At 43.1% G+C, this 11,829-nt stretch overlaps 1 long non-coding RNA gene across 2 annotated transcripts; it reads right to left on the bottom strand.

The window, feature by feature from the left end:
* Window positions 1-5,836: 5,836 nt before the first annotated feature.
* Window positions 5,837-11,572, bottom strand: LOC125506916. Of its 2 annotated transcripts, none has more exons than XR_007282795.1 (3): window positions 11,352-11,572; window positions 7,525-7,897; window positions 5,837-7,437 (listed from the first exon to the last, which is right to left on the bottom strand). It is a non-coding gene; the product is annotated as an uncharacterized LOC125506916 (long non-coding RNA). The 2 variants fall into 2 exon arrangements; XR_007282794.1 differs by having other exon boundaries at window positions 7,415-7,442.
* Window positions 11,573-11,829: the final 257 nt, after the last annotated feature.

The raw sequence follows: 11,829 nt of genomic DNA on the forward strand, positions 1-11,829 counted from the left end.
GATTCAACTAAAGCTGGAGAAACAGACACCCACTAGTCACCTATGTGCGAAGCACGTCGGTAGAACTAGTCTCGCGTAAGAGTACGCGTAATGTCGGTCTGGGCCGCTTCATCCAACAATGTCGCTGAATCAAGAATCAACTAGTGATGACAAGAATATGTATATACCCACTCCCACAACTCCTTTGTGTTCTACTCGTGTATATAACATCTACGCATAAACTTGGCTCAGATGCCATTGTTGGGGAACGTAGTAATTTCAAAAAAATTCCTACGCACACGCAAGATCATGGTGATGCATAGCAACGAGAGGGAAGAGTGCCCTCCACGTACCCTCGTAGACCGTAAGTGGAAGTGTTATGACAACGCGGTTGATGTAGTCATACGTCTTCACGATCGACTGATTCTAGTACCGAACATACGACACCTCCGCGATCTGCACACATTCAGCTCGGTGACGTCCCACGAACTCATGATCCAGTAGAGCTTCGAGGGAGAGTTCCTCAGCACGACGGCGTGGTGACGGTGTTGATGAAGCTACCTATGCAACGCTTCGCCTAAGCACCGCTATGATATGACCGAGGTGGATTATGGTGGAGGGGGGCACCGCACACGGCTAAACGATCAAAGATCAACTTGTGTGTCCATGGGGTGTCCCCTGCCCCCGTATATAAAGGAGCAAGGGGGAGGCCGGCCGGCCCTAGGAGGGCGCGCCAAGAGGAGGAGTCCTCCTCCTAGTGGGAGTAGGACTCCCCTTTCCTAGTCCCACTAGGAGGGGGAAGGAAGGAGTGGGAGAGGGGAAAGGCAAGGGGGTCGCTGCCCCCCTTCATTGTCCTATTCGGACTCAAGGGGAGGGGGCGCGGCCTGCCCTGGCCGGCCCCTCTCTCTCCACTAGGGCCCATCAAGGCCCATTATCCCCGGGGGGAGGGGGGTTTCGGTAACCCCTCTGGTACTCCGGTTTTCTCCGAGATCATCTGAAACCCTTCCGGTGTCCGAATATAGCCATCCAATATATCAATCTTTATGTCTCTACCATTTTGAGACTCCTCGTCATGTCCTTGATCACATCCGGGACTCCGAACTACCTTTGGTACATCAAAACACATAAACTCATAATACCGAACGTTAAGCGTGCGGACCCTACGGGTTCGAGAACTATGTAGACATGACCGAGACTCATCTCCGGTCAGTAACCAATAGCGGATGCTCATATTGGTTCCTACATATTCTACGAAGATCTTTATCGGTCAAACCGCATAACAACATACGTTGTTCCCTTTGTCATCGGTATGTTACTTGCCCGAGATTCGATTATCGGTATCTCAATACCTAGTTCAATCTCATTACCGGCAAGTCTCTTTACTCGTTCCATAATACATCATCCCGCAACTAACTCATTAGTTGCATTGCTTGCAAGGCTTATGGTGATGTGCATTACCGAGAGGGCCCAAAGATACCTCTCTGACAATCGAAGCAATCCTAATCTCGATCTATGCCAACTCAACAAGTACCATTGGAGACACCTGTAGAGCACCTTTATAATCACCCAATTACGTTGTGACGTTTGGTAGCACACAATGTGTTTCTCCGGTATTCGGGAGTTTCATAATCTCATAGTCATAGGAACATGTATAAGTCATGAAGAAAGCAATATCAATATACTAAACAATCAAATGCTAAGCTAACGGAATGGATCAAGTCAATCACATCATTCTATAATGATGTGATCCTGTTAATCAAATGACAACTCATGTCTATGGTTAGGAAACTTAACCATCTTTGATTCAACGAGCTAGTCAAGTAGAGGCATACTAGTGACACTGTGTTTGTCTATATATTCACAAATGTACTAAGTTTCCGATTAATACAATTCTAGCATGAATAATAAACATTTATCATGATATAAGGAAATATAAATAACAATTTTGTTATTGCCTCTACGGCATATTTCCTTTAGAAACGTTTGTTCAGAAACAAAGAGCATGCCAATTTGATGCGATGGCACTGAGAGAACCATAAGAAAGACGGGAAGTTGAGAGCACCTGTTGACGGGTCGCAGTGGAGAAAATTCGAGAGAAAGTACCGGGCTGAGTTTGCAGTTGACCCAAGGAACGTATGGTTTGGTTTAAGCGCGGATGGTATTAATCCTTTCGGGGAGCAGAGCAGCAATCACAACACCTTGCCCGTGACTCTATGTATGTATAACCTTTCTTATTGGATGTGCATGAAGCGGAAGTTCATTATGATGTCAGTTCTCATCCAAGGCCCTAAGCAACTCGGCAACGACATTGATATGTACCTAAGGCCATTAGTTGAAGAACTTTTACAGATGTGGAATGGAAACGGTGTACGTGTGTGGGATGAGCACAAACATGAGCAATTTAACCTGCATGCGTTGCTGTTTGTAACCATCAATGATTGTCGTGCTCTCAGTAACCATTCAGGGCAGACAAACAAGGGATACCACGCATGCATGCACTGTTTAGCTGACACCGAAAGTATATACCTAGAAAAATGCAGGAAGAATGTGTACCTAGGGCATCGTCGATTTCTTCCGACCAACCATTAATGTCGAAAGAAAGGCAAGTATTTCAAAGGCGATGGTAGATCCCCGGAACAAGCCCGCCATGCGTACCGATGATCACGTACTTGCTATGGTCAATGATTTACACGTAATATTTGGAAAGGGTCCCGACGGACTATCTGTTCCGAATGACGCTGAGGGACGCACACCCATGTGGAAGAAGAAATCTATATTTTGGGACCTACCCTACTGGAAAGACTTAGAGGTCCGCTCTTCAGTCAACGTGATGCACGTGACGAAGAACCTTTGCGTGAATTTGCTAGGCTTCTTGGGCGTGTATGGGAAAAAAAAGATACACCGAAACCACAAGAGGACCTGCAACGTTTGCACGAAAAAGAGGGCATGCCTCCAAAGCAGTATGAAGGTCCTGCCAGCTACGCTCTTACCAAAGAAGAGAAGGAAATCTTTTTTGAATGCCTGCTCAGTATGAAGGTCCCGTCTGGCTTCTCGTCGAATATAAAGGGAATAATAAATATGCCAGAGAAAAAGTTTCAGAACCTAAAGTCTCATGACTGCCACGTGATTATAATGCAACTGCTTCCAGTTGCATTGAGTGGGCTTCTGCCGGAAAACGTCCGATTAGCCATTGTAAAGATATGTGCACTCCTCAATGCAATCTCTCAGAAGGTGATCGATCCAGAAATTCTACCAAGGCTAAGGAGTGATGTGGCAAAATATCTTGTCAGTTTCGAGCTGGTGTTCCCATCATCCTTCTTCAATATCATGACGCACGTCCTAGTTCATCTAGTCGACGAGATTCATATTCTGGGCCCCGAATTTCTACACAATATGTTCCCCTTTGAGAGGTTCATGGGAGTCCTAAAAAAATATGTTCGTAACCGCGCTAGGCCAGAAGGAAGCATCTCCATGGGCCATCAAACAGAGAATGTCATTGGATTTTGTGTTGACTTCATTCCTGGCCTTAAGAAGATTGGTCTTCCTCAATCGCGGTATGAGGGGAGACTGACTGGAAAACGCACGCTTGGAGGGACTCAATAATATGTAGGGACGAGCATTCTTGGTCTTAAGCACACTACACAGTTTTACAGAACTCTATCTTGGTGATCCCGTATGTCGATGAACTCAAGAACAGTCTGCGCTCCAAACACCCGGAGCAGTGTGACGACTAGATTACATGTGAACACATCAGTGCTTTTGGCAGTTGGTTGAAAACACGTCTCAGATATGACAACACTGTTTCTGATGAGCTGTACTCGTTATCCAGAGGACCATCTTCGACTATATTGACTTACAAAGGATACGAGATAAATGAGAATACATTTTACACGATCACCCAAGATCAAAAGAGTATCAACCAAAACAACGGTGTTCGCTTTGATGCAGTAAGCAAGAGGGGAAATGACACATATTATGGTTACATAGTGGACATATGGGAACTTGACTACGGACATGATTTTAACGTCCCTTTGTTTAAGTCCAAATGGGTCAATCTGTCAGGAGCGGGGTACAGTTAGACCCACAGTACGGAATGACAACAGTGGATCTAAACAATCTTGAATATACAGACGGACCATTCGTCTTAGCCAATAATGTAGCACGAGTTTTTTATATGAAAGACATGTCTATCAAACGAGAAAAAGTAAATCTCGTGTTTCCGTGGACATCAACTTTTGATGTTTTGTGGCACATCAAGGCATGTCAGCCGCGCACGTCGACGTCGATGGGTGAACCGGACGGACGGTCCCTGCACGCGTGCCACGTCTGTACGCACAATTGTGCTTGTCTCCGGTGGTCAGCTCAGAGTGCGAAGCCAGCCAGAATCTGTCATGTGGTACTTTGTACGCATCTTCACGTGGTAGTATGGACCTTCTATCACATAGACTACTCGATGAAAACCTGTCACGGACGAGTAAGGCCCTCTCACTTCTCTCATATCCATCACCCCTCTCGCTCTGGATCCCTACACCCAAAAGGTTTGGTTTCCGTTCCAATCCCCGGCGAGTTTGCTTCCTCCAACGCTTCATTGGTCGAGATGGGCTGGCCGCCTCTTCCCTTCTCCCCCCGTGCGCTCGTGCTTCCGGGCATTTAGGCTGTGTTTTTCCTTCCTCTGATTTTGCTGGACGCTTCATTGTGCAGGGTTCGGCAATCACTTTCTTGACTTTGACCGGTTCTGTCGACTTGGAGCTATAACGTAAAGATTCCTCTGCTCCTTTATTTCAGCTATTTCCTCTGTTCCGAGTTACTTGCCACAAAAATGGATAGACTCACTCCGTCCTGAATTATTTATCGCATAAATGGATAGAATGTGACAAATAATTCGAAACGGAGGGAGTAGTTTAGTACCCCGGGAGATTGGTTTCAGTTCTATTTACACCCAAAATGTGTTAGTTCACCATGCCTCCATCGTGATGACTATTTGCTGATTTAAGTGTGGAGTCACAGTACAAGCACATCATGTACCCATTGAGATCATACTTCCCTAGATACTTAACCACATCTAAAGGATGGGATGTCAGTGACCACATAATCCAAACTACCACATGAAGCGACCAAACACAACAATCATCTTGACACAATGTTATCCTATCAAAATCAACAGAGTCTTCGGACAGCAGGGCCACATCCATGCGAGCGTTTGGAGACTTCTCCCACCACAGGGCAGAGTCTTTTAGAAATCTCACTAAGCAAGCCTTGTAGTCTTCTTTTCTGCAGCACGACCCATGATTACAGCAAACACATAACAAATATCACATTAGTAAGATCAGTAGGCAATACACTTTGAAATCCTTGTTTCTGGCCAATAGAAACAACAGTACGGTCTTTGCCCATATAGGCCGGCAACAAAGACACCACTACACTGAACTCAAAGTTTTCGCCATGCTTGGTGGGGTGGGAATTCTTGACACCGTTCCACTTGGAGTCGCGTGAATCCTCGACAGATTTTTGGCTATATGCAACTGAATCACATATATTTTAGGAAGTTTAATTAATTACTAGCAAAAGGGCCCGTGCGTTGCAACGGGATATTATTTTCATAATTTTCTGTGGCTATGACCACATTTTGTTGCACCATCGAGATACACTATCACTCTCAATTTCATGAAATTATGAACAATTTTTGACATCATGAACATTTTTTTAAACTCGTACACATATTTTAAATCATGAACATTTTTCAAATAAACACTTTTACAAATTCTCAAACAATTTCTAAAATAAAGAACATTGTTTGAACTCATAAATATTTTATACTATTTGCAAAAAATATGAACATATTTTATTTTATTTTTCTATTTTATGTGCAAATGGATGAACCAAACGACGGATGAAAATCTGATAATAAGTGACGTACGAAAAATGGGAGTAAGAAACATCCATGCGTTTAATAGAAAAGGAAAAGTACTAATTAATTGTGCACATAAAAATAATTAACATGCAAGATAACATCATATTTAGAACTACAAACTTTTCTGAGCTATTTTCATAAATAGTGTGCTAAATTTAGAGCTTGGGTTTGAAAGATATGAATATAGAAAAAAATACTTGAATCTGCACAAATTTTTTTAAGAAAATATTTTGGTTTTAGTTGTACTGTGTAGACCATCTGCTAAGCGACACTTGGCAAGGTAGCTCTTAATTTGATGGACATTTTTGTCAGATTCACGAATTTGTTTCGAATACATGATTATTTTTTCAAAATCCGGAACATGGTTTTATTTGCGGATATTTTTTTTACAAATTGTGATTTTTTTTAAATTTGCGAACAATTTTGTAAAATTACTAATATTTTTTGAAACTGTGAAATTTTTATGATTTCCCACATATTTTTGAATTCACAAACAGTTTATAATTTCTCGAACATGTTTTTCAAAATTCGCAACATTTTGAAATTTGGAGAAGGGAAAAACAAAATGAAAAATGAAAAAAAAACAAGGGCGACGCGCCAGCCTGTTTGGACAATGAAGTGTTGATGTGAAGAACAGACCCTAACGTCCTTCGTCAGCGCCTACTTCGACTTTGCACTGGCATCGGATGGAATAGTACTCCAACTAATCATACTTACAAAGCATGGCAACCCATCTTCCAGCTTACACTCCTCTGAATCTCAAAAGCATGCACGGCTCTAAATTTTTGAACATTTACTTTGTTGCTCTCAATTTGTAACTGCTTTTCATGTTCAGATTTTAGGCAAATAAAAAAGGAGTGGAGGGGAGCAGATTTATCACAGAAATACGACTGGCTAGAGCAGAATAATCTCTCCCTCTCTCTTAGTACACACACACACACACACACACGCACAAGCAAGTAAATCAAACTGCAAAACTGAATGAACCACACCTGCAGTCATACTTTTTGTTGCGACCAGGCCAGGCGAGGCGGGACACGGTGGCACTGGCGGCGGCTGACACAGCCGAGGTGGACGAGATCGCATACCTTCTCTTCTCTGGGTTCACGAATCTCGTGTCCGCGTTTCCCCGTTCCCCCCTTGGCTCCTACCGCACATGTCCACGTCTACCTCTGCTTCGTCACTGCTCCCTTCTCGACGCTTATATCCATCTCCTCAAGCACCATAGTTGAACATTATTGGCGCTTCACTGCTCCTGGCAACTTGATGCTAATTCGTAGAAACAGTGTTTGGTCTTATTATGTATTTGGCGTAATCCCATCAGTGAATTGACAGTTATGTTATCAGAATATGCAGCTCAGAGCCTCCAACACCTCTCCAGAACAATGAAGGATTTTTTCTTGCATCATTCTTAGTTTGAATGTATCAAAATAATCAAAGAATGGAACATCCAACAATGATTTAAACAGCGATTTTGTGTGAGGTTCTCATGTGAAAATAATTTTGCTGTCCCGACAAAGAATATGGCATGTCAAAAAATTGTCCACCTGTACTGTAATAGCCTACTTGTCAGCATAATATCCATATTGAGTTACAAATAAAGGAAGATATAACGATCGATGAAATAGATGTACCTAGAAAATAAGGATGATGTTACTTCTTCCCAGGCGGTTGATTTAGGCATTAGTACGAAAGTTAGGCCAGTACTGTGGTAGTGATTCCTATTTGATCCGTGAAAAAAAAACTGCGGCTCTCACTTTCAACTCTGAGGTTGGTACTTTGACACAATTGCTGGGAAATTAAAGGACGGAAACACCATAAAAAGCTGCTCAGAGAAGCTTATGCCGTAGTTCACTGTTACAGGAAGCAAGGAAAGAAATGAACGATGCACTAATTTCAACATCACAAGGAGCTGCATGAGAAACCAATCTCCAGAAGCTTGTCTTACCAATCCTGCTAAATAACCATCATTTGGAGCATGTCGGAAGAGAATGCATCACTACTATTCTGCAAAACAGAAACCGGTGTTAATCTCCATTCACATTTATTTTTTCTGAACTCTCTCCATTATTTTAGTCCCACAGAAGCCATTTCATCAATGCAAAATACCAGGTGTCTACCACCACTTGTCATTACAGATTGGATAGTCTCCTTTGAATTGCCTAGTGACACAGAACCATCATATTTTTCTAAGTTTCTTCAGCATACAAAACTTAGTTATGATGCATATAAAATATTGTTCTTTTAGAAGAAAATTGAGCACAACTAACCACTTACTTTTCTTATCGAATGGCTTTTTTCAGGACCGTTTGCAGACATGTATTGCCTGTTGGATTGGGAGATCAATGCGTACAACATATCCATTGGTTGGCCCAGATCAGGCAGGATTTGGCCATGCCACACACCTACCCGAATCGACACTATTGCAGGCTTGTACTGTCAAGTGATTGAAGGGGTCGCGCAGGCCTCTACAGCTTGCTTGTCACAGTCGATGCTACCTGTCCTCCTCGTCGGTGACCACCACCATCGCCTCAACTTTCTTCTTTGGCTCGCATCATTCTTCTTCGCTTTACCATTTGTACTTCACAGAAAGTGTTAAGCATAAACTGACACAAAAAGAATACCTAGTGTGCAGCATTTCAAAAGTTGTAAGTAACTTACCGGTAATGATCTAACTATGCCTAGAAGTGCACCACTATGGCTTAATCTCAGGTCAATATGCTTAATCTCAAGTCAAATCGCACTCCGTGGTCAAACTTCTCAGAAGGTCACCCATCCTCACACTACTCCAGCCCGAGCACGCTTAACTTCGCAGTTCTATCCAACCCCAGCACCAACTTACTTAACAGGCACTTGTTGATATATCTATCATATCAATCCTATTAAACCTTGTTGATGTCTAGGACTTTGTTCATGTTCATGAGTGTGATGAAATTTTTAAAAAATATTTCAAACTTCCCGGTCATATTACGCATCATATTTTGAAAAAAAATCCAATTTTTTTGAAACCAAATTCTTTTTTCTGTTACTAGTGGCGCACCTACCAAATGGTGCGCCACTACTAAGTTTGATTTTTTTTCATTCCCCCCCCCCCTCTAGATCTTAAAAGCCCCGTATCTTTCATTCTGTTAGGTTTTTGGAGATTCTAAAAATCTTGAACGGGGTTCGTATGCAACTTTTCGAGTAGATGATTTTTCATATAAAAAACTTTTTAATCCGAGTTTGTATGCAAAAGTTATGCCCATTTTACTAAATTCCAGAGAGATCTTGCAAATAAAGTCAAAATTCATATTTGTAAATTTTTCCAACAACTAGACCACATATCACATGGAAAACTATTTTTTTTGACATTTCCATCATTTTATTTTATTTTTTCTAAAATTAAAAAGGCGGTCCACGGGGAGAGGGAGGGGGGGGGGGGGGGGTTGCAAAGAAAGTTAGTAATGGCGCACCACCTAACAATGCGCCATTAGTAACCCTGGTTACTAATGGCGCACCTGTTACGTGATGCGCCATTACTAGTTTTGCAAAAAAAATAAAAAAAGTTGTTAGTAGTGGCGCACCGTGGTTGTGGTGCGTCATTACTAGTTTGAACTAGTAATGGCGCACTATACACTGGTGCGCCATTACTAGTTTTGAAAAAAAATTGTTAGTAGTGGAGTACGGAGTGTGTGGTGCGCCATTACTAGTTAAAATTAGTAATGACGCACTATGCCCTGGTGCGCTATTACTAGTTTTAGAAAAAATATTGTTAGCAGTAGCGCACCACATATGTGGTGCGTCATTAATGTCCATATTAGCTATAGCCTTTTTCCTAGTAGTGACTAATCAAATAGCATGGCTGCATACTGGAGAAATTAATTGGCAGAGATTTCTCCTAATAGACGGGCAAAGTGCCAAAATTATTTGAATCAAAGCAGGTTGCTTCTTGCAATTTCAAGCCTTCGGTTCACTTCTTACTTTTGTCCAAGCTTCCACGGGAGCTCTGTACTCATGCAGGTGCTTTATAAAGTAGTGAGATATATATGCATGGGATGTGAATGTATAAAGATTTAGTGGTATTCACCTTGTGAACAAAGATGAAACCAAGTCTAGACATTAAAATAGAAAGCACATCATTCTGATAACAGAAGCATCACCATCTAGGAAACTAAAACACTCACCATTAGCCTAATTAATTTTAGATTGGGCTCATACATTAGCAAAAAACTTTGAAGAAAGGGCTCGCGCATTACATAAAATTGCAGATGAAAAGAAAGAGAAGGTAAGTGACCTTAGAATTTATGGATGAAAAGCTTGGTCCAATAGTACAGAACATTGATGAACTATGCATCTCACGAAAGGCTAAAACCCACAGTACACCATGGCACTTCTCCGTTTCTGAGCCCATTCAGTGCGTTGATATAAGGAATCAATCAATAGATCTACGTGTTATTTGAGGCATAAACTGGTTTACAGACTGCAAGAATTCGTTCCAATCGAATCAGCCACATCCATCTCGACCAAATTAACTAAGAAATAATAACCTGAAACTATGAGTGCTCAGCGCCGGCTGCAGCTCTAATGGTAATCCCCTCCTAGCACCAGCAGATCGAGCTATTGGACACAAGCGTGTGTCAAAGTTTCCTAGTTAATTTGGTCAATTGCTCAATTTCAAAAGGGGATTTGGCTTACAGGGAGTAGCTGGTGTTGGTTTGATCTGACGGCTTAAACAGACCAGTTAGATCTATTAGTCTAACAAAAAAAGGAAGGAAAGATAACGTTAAAGAAAAAGGCCCCAGGCACCAACGTACGTGGGCTTTTATCCCAACTGAGGCACCCTGATCAGGGGCACCCAAACCAACTAATGGTTTAGGTCCCCTGTCACCAGCGCTAGATAAAAGGGGGTACAGGAGAGGGTTGGCAGCCTGTGCGATCACAATTCTCGTACGGTTTCACCCCCCTCCCAATATTCTCTCATCCCATCCGATCAGAGGGAGCGCTGCAACGACGGGAAGACCTACTCCATCCGCAGCTTCTGTCCCCGGACAGTGCCGGTGGCGTCCTGAGGGCATCAGGACGTTGAGGAGGACTTCTACCTCGACTACGACACCCCTGCATCACGCCTGCATCGAGCAGGCGATCATGTCCATGCTGTGACATGTAAAGAACCTCTGATCCCTTTTCTGTTCGTGGTTATTGTGTGATCTAGATGCAATGTGATCCTGCTAATGGCATCTCATAGATGCATAATTAATCCAATAATGGTATTAGTCGTCAATTTTGATTGCTTTTAGATCCCTATATCATGATCAGTAAATCAATCTCAAGTTTAGGCCCTCCGTAGATCAAGTTTGATTGCTACTGTTTTGGATGTTGATGTCAATTGCCCACTGTTGATGATGTTTTAATTCCAATTTGCTAAGTACTGCCACCTATGTTCATCAATTTTAATTAATCTAAGTTAAGATCTAATGCTCACCTTCATGACGCGGTGGCCGGCGCCCCTCTTGCCCCCTTGATGTGCCATGCGCACGGGCGCCGGAGCCACGCTCGATGGAGAAGCGCGCGGGAATGACTCCGCTGTACCCTCCTCCGACGAGCGCAGCCGCCGCGCCGCCATGGCCGGTGCGCCTCGAGCCGCCGCTGAACGCCGTCGCCGCTCTCGGGAGCGAGAAATGCGGGGGAGAAGGGGGAGGAATGACCTAGGTTTGGCTCTGTGCCGCAGTTTTGTTCCGACCACGTGCTAAGCTGACCGTCCGATTCGATCGGGCGACTCACAGCGACGCGGAGCACCGGCTCGGGCCTTCGGGCGCTCAATGGGCCAATTTTGATCGTGGGCTGCGGCCCAGGTTGCAACAGTCCAGCTAAAAGTTTTTTTGACGTATTTTGCTGCTGGGCTGGACCTTTTTACGTGTAACTGTGGGGTATTTCGGGCCAAAATCACTGTCGCGTTTTTT

Source organism: Triticum urartu, chromosome 5 (genome assembly GCF_003073215.2).
Source record: "Triticum urartu cultivar G1812 chromosome 5, Tu2.1, whole genome shotgun sequence".
NCBI lineage: Eukaryota > Viridiplantae > Streptophyta > Magnoliopsida > Poales > Poaceae > Triticum > Triticum urartu.